Here is a 22,273-nt window from a genome sequence, read left to right as displayed (position 1 = left end):
CTTGAGCTAAGGAAGCTCAGGGACAGTGCCCAGGGCCGAGTTCAAGCCCTGGCACAAAAAGCACAAGAATAATTGGAACCTCAGTAACCATAGACTTGCCAGAGAGGTATAAGACTAAGGCTAAATTTAGAATGTGGCCTTTCTGTCAACTGGAGTTGGTCAAGAGTTCGTTTTGTACTTGCCAGGAGGGGTTGGGGGCAAGAGAAGATGGGTAGACTAAAGGAAAATTCAGTCAAGAATTCAATGCCTCTGATACAAAATTAAGAAAACTGGAAGATGTGGGCCAGGAGGGGTGAGGGGTGAGAATGTTGAGAGCGGTTACAGCATTGTATTCATAAACTCCTTTGTACAACTACCTGAGGATAATGTAAAGAGTTCTTATGGAACTTGAGTGTTAAGATAATAAAATGAAAACAAGTTATTTTGAAGTCTCCTCTGTCTTTATGTGGCATATTCAAGAGAACCATCTGACCCTCAATTAGGAGTATCGAGGGGGCATTTTATAGTTTTATGTCCTCAAGTTTTTTTCTCTTTTGCGGTTACAAAGAAGAGACGGCACACAGTAGCAGTTTAGGAAATACAAATGATCTGCTGTTCAGGCAGCTTGGCCTCCCTACTCAGCAGTAGGGAGAAGAAGGAGAGGTAACTGATTGTAGAGAGTACAGCACCATGTGAGTCCTTGAATTTGGAGGGCAAAAGAAAAGGCTATGGAAGAAATGCCCACCTGGTATCTGGTTTGACTAAACAGGTGGCATAATTTCCTGAACTAGAGAACAAAGGAGAGCTGGGGGTGTGGTGAATGTCACAAAGATGGCTTTGGAGACGTCTGTGCAAGTAGGGATACCACGTTGTGAGGGCGGGAAGAGAGGCTTGGCTGAAGAGATCAGATTGGAAGTGCAAGTACTTTGAAGCTGGGTAGGTTCAAGAACAGCAGAAAGTGAAGGGGAACCGTGATTTCTCTCATGGTTTTGGTTTTGCAGAGAGCAAATTTATGACTAGGGATGATGTACTAATAGAAGGCACGATGACTACTGAAGTGAGACCCCTGAGAAGGAAGTACAAGAGGATGCAGGCTATGCAAAGGACTGGCATTTTGTTGGCCACAGGATACCATTTTGGTTGTAAGAGGAAGGGGGGGGGGATGGGCTGTAAGCATCTCTATTTGTGACTGCTGTTGTAGAAGGAGTTCGGAATCTGATAAATGAAGTTCATGTCATCTGAGTACCTATGGATTAGTGGTGTCACCTCTTTCTGACACTATGAAACATAGTTTGTAATAACATGATTTTTTGAGAATACATTTTACCAATAGTTCTTTTTTTTCTATCATCTTTTAGAAGTCTTCATTTCCTGGACCTAATATGAAACTCTTTTATATGAATACTTTCACTGAATAAAAAGAAAAATAAGTTTGGAAGGCTTGTTATTATAGCTATAACATTCTCAAACCAAGAAATGAAGAATGATACCCACAATAGCTGATGCCATCAGATTTTATTTTAATTCAGAATTACTTTAAAAAATATTTGTTGTCAAAGAGATGTACAGAGGGGTTATAGTTTCATATATATTGCAGTGAGTACATTTCTTATCCAACCTGTTACCTCCTCCCTCCTTCCCCCTTCCCGTTTCCCCTCCCCCCCCATGAGTTGTACAGTTGGATTGCAGCATATAATTTTGTAAGTGTTGCTGTTGCATTAGTTCACCTTTTACCTTTTGTCTCTTCATTTTGATGTTCCTCTTCCCTTCTCTAGTTCCAATAAACATATATACAATACCCAGAGTACCTGAATCAGTAACAGAATTACTTTTTATTTTGATACTGAGGTTTGAACTCAAGGCCTTGTGCTTGCTAGATATGCCCTATCTCTTGTGTCCTGTCCCCACTCCTAGAGTTATTTCTGCTGAAAGAATTCTAGCTTTTCAAAATATCTTACTGCTTTTATTTATTTATTTATTTTTCAAAATTACTCACACTCAGAATACTGGCATTGTCTTCTCCGATAACTAAATCATAGAGCCCATGCTTAAGGCTGAGATAGAAAAGACCCTACTGTGAAACTGAAGTCCGTAGCAAAGACTAGGACATTGACCAAAAGAAGAGGAATCATCCTCAGGGAAGTGTATTTCTAGGTGTACTGGGCTGGTGACTTGCTTTTATTTATTTATTTATTAATTATTATTATTATTATTATTATTATTATTATTATTATTATTTGCCAGTATTGGGGCTTAGACTCAGGGCCTGAGCACTGTCCCCAGCTTCTTTTTGCTCAAGGCTAGCATTCTACCACTTGAGCCACAGTGCCACTTCTGACTTTTTCTATATATGTGGTACTGAGGAGTCGAACCTAGGGCTTCATGTATGCGAGGCAAGCATTCTACCACTAGGCCATATTCCCAGCCTGTGACTTGCTTTTAAAAAAAAACCTCTTTGGACCTACAGCCATCATCATCATCTCTAGCATCTTGAATGACATATTGTGGAGATGTAGTTCACTACTGATGGATTTGCTGCCTTTGGACCATTTTATCATTAGCATTAAAAGGATCCTCCACTTAATATTAACAACAAAGAGAAGGGAGAATGGGAGGAAGAAGAAAGATTACTTTGTGCTTCACTCTGAGCTCCTAAACCACTATAAATGTCTGCATTTTCTTACCAAGACCACAGACAAGTCACTCATTTATTTAGTACCCAGTTAAAGGGGTTTGCTCTAGGTTCTAAGATGTATGGGCATGGAGATCCTGATGAACTTGGGTCATTTGGGGGCTAAGATATTGAATATCTTCCAAAGAATCATATGTTGAAGGCTTTGTTACCAACATCTAGCTATTGGTGGTAGGTAGAACCCATTTTAGAGATGGGGCAAGCTCAGCACCAGTGGTTCATGCCTGTAATCCTAGCAACACAAGAGGCTGAGATTTGAAGCTTGTGGTTTGAATCCTGCCCAGGCAGGACAGTCTGTGACACTCTTACCTTCAACCAGCTATCAAAAAGCCAGAAGAAGAGCTCAAGTAATACAGTAGCCATGACGAAAGTTCATGGACAGCATACAACCCTTGAATTCAAGCCCCAGGCCCAACAGACAGACAGAGAGACAGACAGACAGACAGACAGACAGACAGACACACACACACACACACACACACACACACGGTGAAGCATAGTTGAAGGAAGTTGGGTTCTCATAGACACGTTGTCAATGGTGATACAAGGCCAATGGATCCCCTTTTCCTCTCTGTCATTCTAATCATGGAGTGAGCAAGTTTCTTTTATGCCTGTACTCCTGCCATAATGTGCAACCTTTCTTAAGCCCCAAGACAACAGACCAAATAATCATAGACTAAAACATTAAAAAAATATAAGCCAAAGTAAAGCCTTTCTCTTTGAATTTTGATTCTCTTGGATACATGTACAGACACCAAAAGCTGCCTAATGCACTATGTTCTTTATACCATTTCCATCACTAAATGTCATAATCCAACTTCAAAGGCCATGAAAGGAAGACAGTCTTGCCTACTTGACAAATCCCTTAACGTGTAAGGCTTATGGTGTTGAGGAAACTGATCATTAAGAGGAGGCCTAATTAAGCAAAGTATGTGGTAATTTAATCTGAAGATCATCAGCTTGATGATTGACATTTCAAGGAGGGTCCCTGAGGTTTGGTCATGTAGCTTCTTCCTGCCCCTGGAGCTTCTGTGAATTGTCTCCACAGTGGACAGTGCTGGAGTTAGTTCTGGGGGCATCTGGACCTTTGAGTGGTGTGTATCACAGCTCTGGGATCTGCTTTGAGAGTAGTCAGGGATAGTATAAGGTATACTTCCTCTCCTAATCTTTCCTCATACATCCATCTCCATGTTTTTATTCAGTCATGCTTTGGCCTTTGATCCCATTGCTATGGTAAAGCAGAATTAGTTCTATGAAACCTAGGACTCATTTCTTAGAAACTCTTCAGAAAGGGAGACAAGAAGCTTTCATTACATCTTGTTAAGACACTCTTTCTCAAGAAAAGAGAATAATTTTCTTGACAAGTAAAACATTAAATCACACCCAACTAATGCTTTTACCAAGTTCAAATCTTCAATGAAGACGGGTAGAACTGAATAGCTTCTGATTTTGTTATCACAGCACATCATAAAACTGGAGGTGACTGAGTATTAAAATCACCCTACTTTTTGTTGTTTTTCCCTATGCCCTCCTCCAATCCTTCTCATTTGCCTTTAAAATCAAGCCCATTACTTGGCATTTTGAGAATTTTGTTAGATTCCAAAGGACATAGAAAATTCACCAAGGGTTTTTCTGCCAGTTTGGTAGTCATTTGTTCTTTGCAGATGTAGGCTCATTTTTTTTTTAATTGTGCTGCTCTGATAGGTCACAATGAGCTTTGTTCCATGGTATCTAGACAGTCAACCCTTCTAAGATGTCTGTCTCTCAGCTGTTTTCATTCTTACACTGAATTGATTAGGGGCTAGACTTGCCTGAATATAGAGCAAGGATATAAAACAATGCAAATTGATCCTCTTCACCTCTCCTTTGAGCAGTCTCCCTTCCTGACCCCTGGGCCATCTCTGAGGCACTCCATGTGTGTCTCTGAGTCTCCCAGCTTGCTTTCAGTGAATCTACCTTGTCTCTTTCAGTGCAGCCTCAGGACTGCCATGTGTGGGATCCCTTTATCTTTTTCAGGTCACAGGAGGGGTTGTCTTCTGGGCAAACAACTTCCTATGGAAAGAAGGCCTTGAAGGAGTGGAACAACTCACACTTTAGGGACTCTGCCTCCCAGGAAGTTAGGTCCTTATGCTTGTTTCTTTTGTCCATTTAATGTTTTCATGGTTTCTATCATGTCTAGGTCAAGGTCTGTATTAGATAGTAAATGGTCTTCGCTCAAACTTCAAGTTAGCTTAGTCCAGCTAGGGTTTGCTTGCCTAGAATTGCTACAAGTCTAAAGGGAGAGGTTGGGTGGTCCCATTGTCTCAGCTGATCAGCAGTACCACCTGTAGTGTATTCTGTCCTTCTTAGTTTGCTGCATTTTGGTCTCTAAAAAAATGTCTGCCATAAGACACCTTTTGTCTATGATTTCCAGATGGAACCCACAGCACCTATATTAATGGTTGTGTTCAGGGCTGATGGTTGGCAGCACTTTGTTTTCCTGTTCTTGAACATCTACAGCTGCGCCTTAATGGCTGCATTTTGGCCACGCTCACCACCAGGAAAATCAGGAAGAAAGGTATTTTTGCAGCAGTACAAAGAAAAGATGGTTGACTAAAGCCTATTTGATCACACAAGCAACACTGCTGGAAATTAACCAAATGTGAGGTGTTCAAAAGTCAGCATGTGCCGACTTGTTGGAGAATCTGTGGTTCTGAGATAGTATTTATATTTACTACAGGAAATGAAAATGTCACACAACCCCTCCCAGCCTGCTGTACAGCCACAGTGCATGAATTGCTAAGGAAAGAGGGGAGAGAGGCGGGAAGAAGAAGGAAAGGGGGGGGGGGCAGAGCAAGAGGAAGCATAAGCTCTTCCATTATGACAGTATGTATGAGTCACCCATTTTTTCCTTAAGACAAATTTAGTTTGAGGTTTCTTACCTATGTGACCCAAATTGATATTAACTTGTATAAAGTAATGAAGTTTCTTCTACTAGTATTCTCTCTCTCTTTTTTGTATTTTCTTTTTATTGTGCCAATACTATGGTTTGAACTCAGGGCTTGGTGCTCTCATTTGGTTAAGATTTACATTGGGCCCACCTGGATAATTTTCCTATCTCAATATCATTAAGCACATCTGCAAAATCCTTGTTGTCATGTGACATAACAGGTATAAGCTCCAGAAGTAAGGGTGAGGACAAATTTATGAGCCATTGTTCTCCCTACCACTCACTATGTCTGTTACCAGAGTGGGTGTTCACTTTATTACCATGCTTGTTGACTTGTTCAAATGCTCCTAGAACTGCAGAAAAAGCAGAAATCACCTTCCCACATTCCTAGTTCCCAAAAAGTACAGTCTGTGGGACCTCCCTGCCTGTGTAGTACCAGAGCTGGAGTAACAAGGAATGCCTGAAACAAAAATAAAGCTTCACTGGGATTTGAACAGCATGATGTAGGGTGGTTTAAGCAGTAGAGGAATGTAGTTGTTGAGAGGCTACTGATTGGGAAAATGGAATTGGATCTTACACGGACAACTGAGAAAATGGAAAGTGTTTGAGATTGAGTGTTCCAGCGTCAAGGTCTTCTGAGGCTTCTACTCAAGGTCTGCTTGAATCTGGAGACAGCACCCAGATCTGCTATGGTTATCAACAGAATGAGAATAGCAACAACTGCCCACCAATGTGAATTTATGACCTATAAAAGAATAGAAAGTCATTGGAAGTAGTGCTTTGGTTCATGTGGTAGAGCACTAGCCTTGAGTTGAAGAGCTCAGGGTCAGAGTTCAAGCCCCACAACTGACAAAATAAAAGAAAAGAAAAGAAAAGAAAAAAAAGAACAGAAAGTCAACCCAAGAAAGTCAACTTCAATAGAAAGAAATGGCTCTTCCACTCCTTTCCTCAACTTCAGGATACTAAATGTAAGCAATAAGGAAGTACAAAAGAACAGATCATTTCTATGCCTCCTCCCACTTCGTTCCAAACTTAATCCACTGTAGGTGAAGTGAGGGAGGTAGATATGACACTGAAGCTTGAAAATGATCAAATTTAATTATCTTAGTCACCATCGTGTGACAATAACTGCTGGAAAGAAATTTAGAAGTTACAAAATAGGACTGAGATGTCATGAGGAGGGTCTGCCACTCAACAGAGATTAAGGGAGCGGGCAGAGCATGGTTACTGAAGGCTGTTGGGAAATAAAATCTTCACAGCTATGCCTCATTATGGTGAGATTTCCCACTGAAACTAGTCTCAGAAGTTCTCATTCTCACTAAGCTTCAATGCCAGCTGGATCTGCAGCTAGTAAGTAGCACTGAACCATGGAAAAGTGATAGCTGACACCAATAAGGACAGGCTAGCATCTCTCCTCAGCAGGATGGAGAGGGCTTAGAAGCAGGAAATAGAGTTGCTTTTACTCTTCTAAAATATTAAGCATTTGAATGGATTGAAGCAAAACAGGAACATAAGCAATTTTCTCACAGAAGAAAATGGGCAAGATTTGTTTTAGTAATGGGCTAATTATCCCATGGTCTACAAATGATGTAAGGAAAAAAAGAAAAATCTCACAAACATGATGTGATGATTATAGCTGAGCCCTTTACTCTCTTGCTGCTTTACCCATCTTGGCACCATGTGGGCCATCAGGCAAACCATGTTCCTTTGGCATTTCTCATCACTCATTCCAAGTCTGTCACAGGGAAGAGATGGGCAGATAGCGTGCAGAAGGAAAATAGCTATTATCTTTTTCTTTTTAAGACACATATTACAGCTGGAAATGTCAAAATTGAGAACAAGAAAATAGTTATAATTTATAAGGAAATGAGTCAGAAAAAGTCATACTTCAATTAATATTTCATCCGGTAGTGGTCGATTTTCTTACACAAGTTATGCTGCCTATTTCCACTCTCCTTAACACAGCTGCTTTGATATTAGGATGAATAGCAGGAGGTAGAGATGGACAGAAGCTTTCTGAAGTGCTTTTCCAGAAGTGGTTTAGTCAGAAGCTTCCTCCCCAAAGGTGGGAAGTCAAAAGACACCATCGATAAGCAGGACATGGGAATTTGAAGTATTTAGGTGACCATAGTGATCAGATGAACTGAAACACCTGATGGGTGAACCGACAGCATATAAGCAATGACTGGACAAAGTCCTCAAGAGTGAAGCTTGCCTAAAAGTTCTTAGGTGTGCTAGAGTGACATGTCACTTTATAGAATGAGTTTGCTAATGTTCTTTCCCTTCCTGTCACAGAAGAATTTGAGGCCCCTTAGTCTTATTTTTCCTTTAAAGATCTTGTAGAATTTGGCAGGTAATTTATTGGGTGCTGGCTTTCTGTATTTGGAGACTATTATTGCTTCAGCCACATTGCTTGTTAGAAAATCTATTTAAGTGCTTTATATCTTCAGTTCAATTTTGGTAAGTTAAGTTCATTTAGGAAATGTATCAATGCCAAGATTTTTCAGTTTATTTGAATATAAAATTTCAAGGTAGACTTCCAGGAAGATGGCAGAGGAGCAGCAGAGCCCTAGCTAGGCTCCCTCCGACATCGCAGTTTTTCCACCCCAGAGAAACTTTTACTCCTAGAAAGACAGCCAAAGTAAGTTATAACAGTACAGGGATTCTGGCCAGGAAGGAAAAATCGATTTTGCTGGCCTGAAAACACAGATTTGAGCTCCAGGCAGTGACCCGCTGCCATGCCAGTGCCGGCGCCGGCACAGCGCCCCGCACTCCGTGCACCTAAAGCACACAGCAGTGACCAGGGAGAAATCCTCCAGATGGCGGCAGACAGACGCGGATGGCAGCCTGAGCACGGATGGGCCGAAATCGCAGAGAAAGTGTGAGTACGACACGAAAGACATTCTCACTCGCACCCACAGAGCAGCTTCTGGGAGGTAGCCCTTCCCCCACCGCCAGAGCAAAGCGCCATCTTTGACACTGGCATAAGGTCAGACCAGATTGGAACTAAAGCAGGCCTGTGGAAAGTGAGGTCAAAGGAGCCATCTTTGAAAAGGACAAGAGGGACTGACCAGTGAGAGCCAGCTCCGCCCAGGAGAATGCCCCCTGCCCAGGCGGGAGGCTCGTCCTGGGCCACGGCTTAGCCAGAGGTGCCCGCCATGCCCGCCAGAATTTCTAAATTAAAACCAAAAGCGGCGAGCAGCTACCGGCAGCACGGAAACACCAGACGGGGGAACAAACAGTTCCTGAGACAGATAAACGGTCCCGTCACAGTGGAAGCCCAATTCCCAGCCCGAAATGGAGCTGAATTCCAATTCCACCCAGGAGGCCGCCTGGCCCAGGAACCTCCCCCAGGCAAGCAACTCTCAGCCGGGTAAACCAGGCCAGAGGCGCCCCGCCCTGCTGAGTCCACAGCCTATTCAAAGCCAGGCGTTAAAAGCTGCGGCCCCACAGCAGATGGGAGGAGCCACGGTTCCCAAGACTGTTCACATCCCCATCTACAGTGGATGCCCAAGGCCTACCTGCTAGCTGTGTGAAATACACAGGCCCAGGATTTCACGAACAGGGGAAGAGGGTCAGAGCAGATCCACCACCTGCAAACTGAAAGCAAGTTAAACCAGCCAGGCAGCAAAATAGACTGCAGACCATCGCAAGGAAATCAGAGACTGTAGAAAGACCACCCAAACAAGGAGGACTCCATTTTTTTAAGCATGTTTTTTTTTTTTTTTTTCATTTCTGAAACATCATTGGTTTTTTGTGTTACATTTTTACCTGTTTGTTTTATCAAGTTTGTTTGTTTTTTCTTTTGGTTGTTCATTTTTCTGGGTTTTTTCTTTCTTTCTTTTTTTTTTTTTTTAATAACTTTTCTTTGTTTTGTGCATTTGTCTTCCACTAATTTTTCTTTATCTCTCTCTTCATATTCTCTTTCTTTAAAAATTTACTTTCCTATGAATAACACCTCCACTCTTTTCTGCTAACACTCCATTGTCTATCATTTTAACCTTGTTCTTTCTACTGATTCTACTCTTCTCCACATTTCCACGTCACTGAAACTAAACCAAATCATCACCCCCCCCCCCATACATTTTACTCTAGTCTCCTTACTACCTCTAACTTACCCTCCTGACTTACTTCCAGGACCCCCAGATTCCATTGACCATTGGTTATTGGATAGAGGGTATCCCTGCTCAATCACAGTGAATCAAAGGGGTTCAAAGAAAAAGCCAGCCAGTCCAAAAAGAACTTAATATAAGAACAAAAATTGCTCATAGGGTTGTAACAGTAAATAAGTAACTCCTGAATACAGGGCCCAGGATTGGTTGTTATATCAAAATTGTATTCTTTAGGAACACCAAATCTAATTTTATACACAGGTATACAAGGTATTTGTATATAATTGTGAACTTCTAAGATTTACACAACAGTGCTTGGTAAGGTCTGCTTTGGGTCTTAAATGGTGCTCACAGGTGCTTGTAGATTGGCATTCCCAATCCAAATGGGCAGAAGGAACACAAGAAAGATGGCAAACAATGGAGTCTCATCTCCCACTCAAAACAAGCAGGAAGCAGAGCAGTCAATCAAAGACAGAAGAGAACCTTCAAAATGCTCTACAAAGTCTACTGATAAAAAATGATAAATGAAAAGTTTGAATCTCTCCAGTCAACTATTCTAGAGCGTGAGGAGGCAAAGCAAAAATTAATGGAGAATTTCATGGCCTCCACAAATAGAAAGATAATTGAACTTCAAGAGTCAAATGAAAAGATAGTTACCCAGCTAAAAGATTTGAGAGACAGCACTCAAAACCAAATTAATGAAATTGATGAAGTAAAGAAGTCAATGCAGGACCTAAGAGATAAGTATAGCAAGGACATGGAAATCATCAGGAAAGTCCAATTAGAAGGAAAAGAGATTCAAAATCAAGTAGCTAGCCTACAGTCCTGACTAACTGAAGCAGAAGATCGAATCTCAGGAGCTGAAGATTCCCTAGAATCTATGGAGAAAGGTAAAAAAATCAATACAAAACCAATCCAATCGACAAAACAGATCACTCCAGGAGCTTCAAGACCCAATTAGGAAGCCCAATTTAAGGATAACAGGTATTGAGGAAAACCTGGAGAAAGAAGTTATTGGAATAGGCAACCTATTTAACAGAATATTAGCCGAGAACTTCCCAACTATCCAGAGAATCGGCCTAGACAGATACAAGAAGCATTTAGAACCCCAAACCGACAAGAGCAGAAAAGGACATCCACTGACACATTGTGATCAAAACAGGATCAATAGAGTCCAAGGAAAGAATCCTTAAAGCTGTTAGGGAGAAGAAAACAATCACATATAAAGGAAAAGCAATCAGAATTACCCTGGACATCTCAGCAGAGACCATGAAAGCAAGGAGAGCCTGGAATGAAGTATACCAAACCCTAAATAAAAACAACTACCAACCAAGTATACTGTACCCAGCTAAATGCTCATTCATAGCCGAAGGTCAAATAAAAGTCTTCCACAGTAAGGAAAAACTGTAACAATGTATCTCCACCAAACCAGCTTTACAGAAAACCCTCAAAGATGTACTACACAGGGAAAATAATCAAGGTCCCAATACAGACAGAGAAATGAACCCTAAATAGAAAATGAGAATATTAGAACAAGAAATAGGAAGACACAGCTTTAATGAGATAGATATAATGAAAGGCACAAATGATCATCCTAACTCTCAACATTAATGGACTTAATTCTCCAATCAAACAACATAGGCTCATAAATTGGATCAAAAATCAAGATCCATCTTTCTGCTGCCTCGAAGAGACACATCTGTCCAGCAAAAATAAACATCTTCTAAAAGTGAAAGGATGGAATAAAATCTATCAAGCAAATGGCCCCCATAAGCAGGCTGGAGTTGCAATCCTAGTATCAGATAAAATTGACTTCAAATTAAAAATGGTAAGAAGAGACAAAGAAGGTTACTACATTCTAATAAAGGGATCTCTCCTTCAGGAGGATATAACCACCCTAAATATCTACACACCAGATAAAGGAGCAACCAACTTCATCAAACAAACACTACTGACTCTAAAAACACTAATAGACCCAAACACATTGATAGTTGGGGACTCTAATACTCCACTATCACCTCTGGACAGATCAACACGCCAAAAACTGAACAAAGAAACCACAGAACTAAACAACTGCATAGACGAACTAGACTTAACCGACATCTACAGAATATTCCATCCAGCCACAACTAAATACACATTCTTTTCAGCAGCACATGGAACATTCTCCAAAATAGATCACATCTATTTCACATCCTATCTAGGGCACAAAGAAAATCTGTACAAATTCAGAAGTATCAAAACCATTCCCTGCATTCTCTCAGACTACAATGGAATAAAATTAGAGCTCAACTCAAACAGCCACTGCAGAATATCCTACAATACATGGAGACTAAACAACACACTGCTGAACCCACACTGCTGTGGGTCATTGAAGAAATTAGAACAGAAATTCAAATGTTTATGGAAGTCAACCAAGATGAGGACACAAAGTTCCAGCTCCTTTGGGACACAGCAAAGGCAGTACTCAGAGGGAAATTTATATCTCTGAGTGCCTACATCAACAAACTGGAGAAACAGCAACTCCACAACTTAAGGAAACACCTTAATCTCCAACAAGCCAAACCCCAAATCAATAGACAGAAGCAAATAATTAAAATCAAATCAGAATTAAATGAATTAGAGACCAAAAAAAACCATCGAAAGAATCAACAATACAAAGAGATGGTTCTTTGAAAAAATTAACAAGATAGACAGACCCCTAGCAAACCTGACCAAAAAACGAAAGCAGCAGACCCAGATAAACAAGATCAGAGATGAAACAGGTAACATCACCACAGAAACAACCAAAATTCAGAACAAAATAAGGGACTATTTTGCAAACTTTATGCCAACAAACTCGAGAACCTGGAAGAAATGGATGATTTCCTAGAAAAAAATTGATATCCCCAAACTCAACCATGAAGATTTAAACCTTCTGAACAAACCCATATCCAGCATTGAAATAGAAATGGCAATAAGTGATCTCCCATCCAAGACAAGCCCAGGTCCAGACGGATTCACAGCAGAATTCTACAAGGCCTTCAAAACAGAACTCACACCAATATTTCTCAAACTCTTCAATGAAATTGAAAGAGAAAATACACTACCAGACACATTCTATGAAGCCAGTATAACCCTCATCCCAAAACCAGGCAAGGATTCATCACGGAAAGAGAACTATAGACCGATTTCCCTGATGAATATAGATGCAAAAATTCTCAATAAAATTCTGGCCAATCGACTTCAACAGGTCATCAAAAAAATTATACACCATGATCAAACTGGATTCATCCCAAGGATGCAATGTTGGTTCAATATACCAAGTCAATTAATGTAATCCACCACATCAACGAGAGCAAGGTAAAGAACCACATGGTTATATCTCTGGATGCAGAAGAGGCATTCCATAAAATCCAGCACCCATTTATGATAAAAGCCCTGGAAAAATTGGGATTCCAGGGAACACTCCTGAATATAATAAAGGCATTCTATGACAAACCAACAGCAATTATAATTCTAAATGGTGAAAAACTAAAGCCATTCCCTTTAGCATCAGGAGCAAGACAGGGATGTCCACTCTCTCCCCTTCTCTTCAACATTGTACTAGAATTCCTAGCCAGAGCAATTAGGCAAGAATAAAATATAAAGGGGATCCAAGTAGGAAAAGATGAAGTTAAACTTTTTCTCTTCTCAAATGACATGATCCTATACCTAAAGAACCCCATTGACTCTACTCCCAAGCTACTAGAGCTGATCCAAAATTTTGGCAAAGTTGCAGGATATAAAATAAACCCTCAAAAATCAATGGTACTTCTATATGCTAATGACCCGAATGCCGAGGCTGAAATCAGGAAAGCAACTCCTTTTGCAATAGCCTCAAAAAACATAAAATACCTAGGAATAACCTTAACCAAAGAAGTGAAAGACCTCTATGATGAGAACTTTAAAAACACGAAAAACGAAATTAAGTCAGAACTAAGGAAATGGAGAAACCTCCCATGCTCCTGGATTGGGAGGATTAATATAATCAAAATGGCAATATTGTCAAAGGCTATCTACAAATCCAATGTAATACCCATTAATATCCCAACACCATTTTTTAATGAAATAGAGGAAGCAATCCAGAAATTCATATGGAACAATAAAAGACCCTGAATAGCAAAAACAATCCTAAGCAGAAACAACAGTGCTGGAGGAATTACAATACCGAACTTCAAGCTGTATTATAAAGCTATAGTAATAAAAACAGCTTGGTATTGGCACCAGAACAGGCCTAAAGACCAATGGAACAGAATTGAAGAGCCAGAAATGAACCCAGAGAACTATGCATACTTAATCTTTGATAAAGGAGCTAAAAAAATAGTATGGAAGTAAGATAGCCTCTCAACAAATGGTGCTGGCAAAACTGGTTCAACACATGCAACAAACTAAAACTAGATCCTTATATATCACCCTGCACCAAAATCAATCCAAATGGATCAAAGAACCACAAAGAACCAATAGCCCCCTCATCAAGTGGGCTAAAGACTTAGAAAGAGACTTCTCTGATGAGGAAATGAAGATGGCCGAGAGACATATGAAAAAATGCTTTACATCACTGGCCATAAAAGAAATGCAAATCAAAACAACAGTGAGATTCCTCCTCACCCCAATAAGAATGGCCTTTATCAAGAAAACTAACAATAACAATTGTTGGAGGGGATGTGGCCAAAAGGGAACCCTACTTCATTGCTGGTGTGAATGTAAACTGGTTCAGCCACTCTGGCAAGTGGTATGGAGATTCCTCAGAAGGCTAAACATAGAGCTCCCCTATTACCCAGCAGCCCCACTTTTGGGTATCTATCCAAAAGACCACAAACAAAATCACACTAAAGCCACCAGCACAACAATGTTCATCGCAGCACAATTTGTCATAGCGAGAATCTGGAACCAACCCAGATGCCCCTGAGTAGACGAATGGATCAGGAAAATGTAGTACATATACAAAATGGAATTTTATGCCTCTATCAGAAAGAATGACATTGTTCCATTTTTAAGGAAATGGAAGGACTTGGAAAAACTTATACTAAGTGAAGTGAGCCAGACCCAAAGAAACATGGACTCTATATTCTCCCTTATAGGGAATAATGAGCACAGGTTTACGCAAGTCACAGCAGAGGATCACAAGTGCCCAATAGCTATACCCTTATGAACACATAAGATGATGCTAAGTGAAATGAACTCCATGTTATGGAAACAATTGTTATATCACTGTTGTAACTACTTCCAATGTACTATGTGTAACTGTAGCTTCTATTACTGATGATCTTCTTGTATCCGCTTCCTGTGGTTGTACCTACACTATCTCTGTATCTCATCTGAGTATATTGGAAACCGTGTATAATGGTATTAGAACTAGGAAATTGAAAGGGAATACCAAATTTGAGACACTCAGGGTATAAAAAGATAAACAACTACAAAAGCAATACTTGCAAAACTGTTTGGTGCAAGTGAACTGAACACCTCATGGGGGAGAGGGGTGGGGGAACAAGGGATGAGATAACAAACAGTACAAGAAATGTACTAAGGTATGTGCCTAAGGTATGAAACTGTAACCTCCCTGTAATTCAGTTTGATAATAAAAAAAAATTACTGTAGAACTGTTGACATTTGGAAGTGTCATGCTGCCTTTTTTCATATTTCTTACATTCATGTATTGAAATTTATATATTTATTGAGAAGATGTTTTAAATACCTAGAGGACGAAGTGTTTATAGGGCTCAGGCAGGACTGTGTTGAGGGATGATTATAATGTAGATTCCCCCCACTGGACTGGCAGATGGCTCAGTGGTCAAGATTTTTCCCATTTTCTTGGGTTGTCAATCCTGTATCCACATCAGTGCTCAGATAGAGAGGAATTATCTTCTGTCTCTTGTATTTCCTTGTTTTGGGGTTGGTGTTGTGCAGGAACTGTGAAACAGTGACATTTAATGGTTGGTCGTCTACTTCTGTGCATCTTCAACTTTTGAAATTTTCCTTTGTGACCAGACACTGCTGGCCAGAGTGACGTGGTCAAGCTCTCATTTGTTTCCCAGATTTCTGTTAGTGACCCTTGAGGTAATAGATAAGATAGTTATGGAGTATTTCTCTGATGTTCTCTCTGTGTGTGTGTGTGTGTGTGTGTGTGTGTGTGTGTGTGTGTGTGTGTGTGTAAGGAACAAGCACTGCACCAACAGCAGAGGGACTCTGTGCTCTACTTGCAGATCTCAGGTCCCTCAAACTCTGTCTAGCAACTTGTTAACCTGTGAGAGGATTGAGGCTGGGGCATTTCATTTGAGTCCCAAATATGCTTGGAACACTCAGCCTGAAATGGTAGGAAACTCTGAAAAGGCACAGGTAGTCTGTAGTCTGAGCATTCCTCTAGCCACTGGTTTTGTGCTGTTTCTTTAGCGTTCCTTTGGCCAAGGAGGGTTGACTTTCTGATTTTAACACCATTTAGTGCCTTAGCTCCCACTTCTACTTTGATTTTTTTCAATTTGCATGTATCTAAGCCTCTCTCTCTCCATGACTGCTCCCTGTGACTGTTTCCTAATAATTCCTCATTTTATAAGCCTCCAGGTTGTGTTTTCTAGGCCTGCCTGACTATCAGACTGCCACCTTTCCAGAAATCCCTACAATCAGACCTCTCCACCAGCAGAGGCTAATGCCTGTTTTACAAAGTATACTACAGGCAGTGAAACTGCCTTCACCAATAGGGTAGGGCTGCCAGTCCCATCAATAACTCTTGTCAGCTCTCAGTTTGCCTGAGTCAAAATGTCTCCTCTCTCTGTCCACCTTAGTCAGCAGCCTTCCACCTGGAAATCATGACTGAGTGACCCAAACATCCCTGAACTCCAATTGTTCTGCCAATAGGGCCCTGGTTGTGGCTCAATCTGAAAGCCTTCCTGGCTCAGGCTGTATTATAAGCAGTCATCATGAGCTGATCACTCTATAATCCAAGTTGTCTACCAGCAGAGGTGAGATACTTCTATTTCTGAAATGGTCTACAAGGAATGAAGATGCTGGGTGAGACTGCTGACTGCCAAGCCCTGAGTTAAGACTCTCCTCTTTCTCTACCACCCACCCAGGCTGGGTATCCTAGCCCCATCTTAACTATCAATACTCCTTAATTTCCAAGCCTTCCCAGTTTGGGCTCAGTCCTAAAGCCTGCCTGGCTTCAGGCTACTTGCTTGACAACAATCAGTTTAAACTGATCACTCAGTAATAACAACATTCTGTCAAAGGAAATTAGATCATTAGCTTGCTGAAATGGCCCTTGGGCAAAGAAGTTGCTCTCACTGGGCAGGAGCTTGACTGTTCTCTCTGTCTCTGTCTGGTGGCTGGGTAGACATTGGGTGTCACTGACTTTCTTTTTTAGCAGCCCCCTCATTGTGTTGCGATCTCAAGGCTTGCTGCTTACAGATAATGCAATCTCAAGCTGTAGCTTCTCAGCTACATCTCTCTGAGGTACATCCCATCTGATGCTGCTCTGTCCTGTTGCGGAAGTCACTGATCCATAATGGAGTTTAAATATTGCAGACTATGTGGATTTGTCCCATAGCTAGATTTTCTAGTCTATTATGGACATTTCCATGCTCCCATTATGGTGGAGGGTAAATGGTGAGTGGAATGGGGCTGGAGCTTCAAACTCTTCCATAGTTTTCTCTGTCACCTTTCTGTTTTCTGTTTCCACACTTGTCAAATCTCGTTCCTGTGGTGTGGTTCTTATTGCTCTTCCTCAGGGTGTTGTATTTGTTTTTGTGCCCATACTGGTGGGGGGCTTGAACTCAGAGCCTGGATTCTGTCCTTTCGATTTTTTGCCCCCTGTAACACTTGAGCTACAATTCCACTTCTGGCTTTTTGTGGTTAATTGGAGATAAGGCTTCACAGACTTTTTTGCTTGGGCTTATTTGGAATATCACTCCTCAAATGTCAGCTTCCTGAGGAGCTAAGATTATAGGTATGGGCCAGCAGCACTCAGCAATTCCTCAGGATTGTTCTTCCAGATACATCTCTCTTTTGTTACCCAGACTCTATTTCCTTCAGAGAAAGCTTCTACTTGGCCATCTTGAAATGTCATTAGAATTCTTGCCAGAGATTTTCAAATAACTTTCGGATATTTTCATAAAGCTCTTTGAATTAAAAAGTCCATGAAAATTTGATTAAGTTGCATGAGAATACCTTCACAGGAATATAGCTATGCCAAAGTGGTGGCTTCAAACTGCCTATGGCAAATGTTATGTGTTCGGACACTTCAGACACTATGGAGGAGATAGTCTAGTCTGGATTTGCTATGTCCAGGTTAGAATAGGTCAGACAGTCTGCGTTTTTATTTTTAGCTCTTATAAATTGAGGAACTAATTGTATCTCTGATTGGTTTGTAGTTTTTATTTTGGAAAATAATATCATTCTTAGTAAAATTATTTTTTATTATATTTAAGTAGTTTTGCAAAGTAAGATGATTTTTATTGCTATATCTTTCTCATTCTCTCTCTCTCCCCCCTCTGTCTCTCTCTCCTCTCTCTTTCTCTCTCGCTTTCTCTCTTCTCTCTCATTCTGGTACTGGGAGCTTGAACTGCTCTTACTCAGCTTTTTCTCTCACAGCTAGTGCTCCATGGCTTGAGTTATGCCTCCTCTTCTAGCTTTTTGTTGTACCTAAGAGTCTTATGGATTTGTCTACTTAGATGTCCTTTAAACCTCAATCCTTAAATCTGAATCCCGAGAAGCTAAGATTGTAGGCACGAACCACTGCTGCTTGGTTTATATTTTGCCTCTTTTTTTTTGACAGCTCTTAAAGAAGAGAAATCCATCTGCATGATTTGATATCATGAAGGCTATATTGCCTATGTAGGTATTTTCCCAGACCATGATATTTCTTTCAGCTTACCATTCTTCTGCTGCCATTCACCCCAGTGACTCCAAACCAGCTTCCATTCTCCCTCTCTCTAATATTTATCATATATGATATTTTTGATGTGATGAGACTGATTATACATAGTATATAATATAAAACACAATAATTATTATACATATGTTACATATTATATGTGTTATATATAAGACATAAAACATAAAATCAGTGACATCACATAGATACCATTATAAAGTCATGATAGCTGAAATGTAAACTAAAACATTTTATTCTTTAAGTTATATATACTATTTTGTACACAATTGCTAAGCTGTTAGGACACAGAAGTCTATGAGGTATTTTGCATTTAATAATTCTGAGATATTATTTTTGGCATAGGTACCATGAAAACTCATTGAAATAAGATACCAAGGCCATCATGCACTAAGAAAGCGTGAAGATTTCCACATTCCCTTAAGATTTCTTTTCTTTCCTCCCTTTTCTGTGCTTATCTCCTTTCCCTGCCTCTCTCTTTGGTTTATATAAATTTTCTTTTGTATTGACTTGTGTGGCTGGGTGGAAGGGCTCCAGATACTGAGTTACTGTCCTAGTTACCAGTAAAAGGAATAATTTAGTTGCCTTTTCCCATGTGTTGAGGAGAGCAGAATTACAGTTACCATCTTCCCCTGATATGCTGCCTTTTTATTTGCTTCATAATTGATGAATTTCAGTAATCATTGAGCACTTTATGTATTTTATAAAATGAAGAATAAACCCTTATATAATTAGCATGTTATGGACAATGAACAGAGACTTTAGTTCTTGTTTTACAGCAATTATTTCATTAGACTCACTCATCTGATTAAAATCATCCTTTTAGCACCTGTACCCAACAAAGGTAATGCTCACCATGTGTTTTCTCTTTTCTGCTTTCAAAGTGACTCTTAATTAGAGCTAAGTAAATACTTTCCGGAAGATCTCACCATCACCTGTAGCTATTTCTCCTCAGCTGGAATCCTCAGCTGGATTTCATTCCTGCTTTTGCCCATTATAAGCCTAGAGCAGCATTCTTAAATATCTTCAATATATGTCTGGACCTATCATGGCCCTTTGACTCATGTACCAATTTTTTTTTGTCTTTTCTTTTTTGGTACTGGGGATTGAACCCAGGACATTGCACTTGCTAGGCAATCACTTTGCCACTGAGCTACATCCCAGCTCTCTCATGGCCCTTTGATAGAATACACTTTTGCCACCTGGTCATCATATGCCCAGCTTATATCTACCCACACCAAATCCCACTTACACTTGTCATTCTCTCTTTGCCACTATTGTTACTGATACTTCTTCTAGACCCTTAAAAATACCAGGTAAAGAAACAGGATATGATGCTGTACATTAATAATCTGTATAGTATACAGAAGAAAGGATATTGAAGAAGGAATCCAAAGGCAGTTATGGGATTGCATAGGAAAATGTCTGGGGGAGTTACAGAAATGGTTTATAGGAAGACAGGGAGCTACAGTTTTATTATGCTTCTACCTTTATACTGCACTGATAGGTTTGAAATAGAAAGTAGCCAGTAGTTTCCTGTAATCGGAAGCTGGCTAGCTTTCAAATTATCAAACATTCTCAAAATTTATGATTTTTTGTTTTGTTTTTGAAGCTGTTTGCTTACCTGGTACACTTGATTAGTGATTAGACTAAAAACCTCAAAAGAGGTTTTCAAATTCAGTAATGTTTTTTATTAGTGTATATTAAAGTGTACATAGTAGGAGGTTTTATTACGACATTTGTATGCTTTTCTTTCTTGCTAAACATTCATTTCCTCTAAGGAGTAAAACAAAATTAATGGCCACCAAATATATTATTATTTTAACAACAGATTTAAAAAATACAATCAGATAAATGGTCCCAAATGTTAATGTAGGATTTTGTTGTGGTAGAAATGTGTGTACAGCTATTCTGACTTTCCAGTTTTTACAACTGCTTTATGTCTATGCTGTATATCCAAACCGGCTTAATTTGGACAGGCCTGCTAAGTATTCTTTTACTTATCCATCAGCAGAAACATAAGTGAGCAGTATATGTTGGAGAGATACTGATATGTTTCTGTAGTTTTTCTCCTCTCTCTCAATTGTAACATCCCCTTATTTTCCCCTCTATTTGCATATGGTTCTCAACTAATGTTACTTGATATTTATTACTGTATATTTCCTGTTAATTTCTTTCTTTTTTTGTGGTACAAGTATTTGAATGAAGAGCCTCATGCTTGCTAGGCCAAGGGTCTATAGCTTACTTACTCCTTTTATTTCTATTCCTTGATTTTATACAATTAATTTTGAATTGATCAGTGGTAGCTTACTGAAGTTTATGGTTTCCTTTTGTGTTGCATTCATGCTTTATTCCAAAATATTTATTGGATAGGTAATCTTCAGACTTAACTTCCCTTTTTCACACTTTTTCTTCTCTTTGTCACTTTGCCTTCCTTCTTTTTCTTAGCTTTTTTTTTTTTTTTCTTTTTTTGCTGGTCATGGGCCTAGGTGCTATCCCTGAGCTTCTTTGTGCTCAGGCTAGCATTCTATCACTTGAGCAACAGCACCACTCCTGGCTCTAAGTAATTTATTGGAGATAAGAATCTCACAGACTTTGCTGCTTAGACTGGCTTTGGACCATGATCCACATAGCTCAGCCTGTTGTGTAGGGGGGATTGTAGACATGAGCCACTTATACCCAGCTTGCTTTACTACTTTTTCCTTCTCATTTTTCTTTTCTCTCCATCTTTTTCCTTTTCCTTCTTCTTTCTTCCTTTTACCTTCTTTCTCCACCCTTCATTCTTTCCTTCCTACTTTCTTTCCCCCTGTTGATCATACTTTTATCCCTGTTGTATTATTGCTTTGTAGTCTTGATGCATTTAAAAGAAAATTTAAGTCCTATATAATTAACAAATAGTACTCAATTCCTTCTAAAGGCAAGTCTATTACTTTCTGGTTTAGAGGGGCTAGAAAAATGTTTGATGTGAAAATATCAGAGAGCTCAAGCAGTCTATACTACAACACAAATTCATTTCTTTCTTTTTTTTTTTTTTTTGCTACTTCTGAGACTTAAACATAGGGCCTGGACATTGTCACTGAACTTTTGTGCTGTGGTTAGTGCTCATCTCCTTGATCCACAGCTCCACTTCTGGCTTTTTTGGTAGGTAGTTGTAGATGAGTCTCATGAACTTTTTTCTTCCCTGACTGGCTTTGAACTGTGATCCTTAGATTTCAGCTTCCTGAGCAGCTAGTGTTACAGATATGAGTCACCTGTGCCTGGCCACAAATTCATTTTATTTTGATCCATATGTTCAGAATTAGTATGTGAATATATAATTTTGTATTATATTCCTTTGATGTCAAGTAGCTTTGAGAACTAAAACTGACATTAAGAAATTAAATTTACTTTCCTGGTTAAACTGTTGCTCAGTATTCTAAAGAGCAATATGAACTTACTTTAGATCAAGTTTTTTTTCTGGTTTTGTTCCATTCATATATGTTGAATATAGTTAATATTGAACATTTACCCACAAACGTGTTATTTCTATGATGTCCTGTTGAAAATTCATCTTACAAGATTTTATTAGCACTTTTATCAGAAATCTTCATCTTTTAGAAGTCATATATATGATATATATGTATCATATATATCATGTATATATCAGCTGACAGTGT

Source organism: Perognathus longimembris, chromosome 16, assembly GCF_023159225.1.
Source record: "Perognathus longimembris pacificus isolate PPM17 chromosome 16, ASM2315922v1, whole genome shotgun sequence".
Classification (NCBI taxonomy): domain Eukaryota; kingdom Metazoa; phylum Chordata; class Mammalia; order Rodentia; family Heteromyidae; genus Perognathus; species Perognathus longimembris.
The sequence above is the reverse complement of the archived record's forward strand: the minus strand, read 5'-3'. Positions refer to the sequence as shown.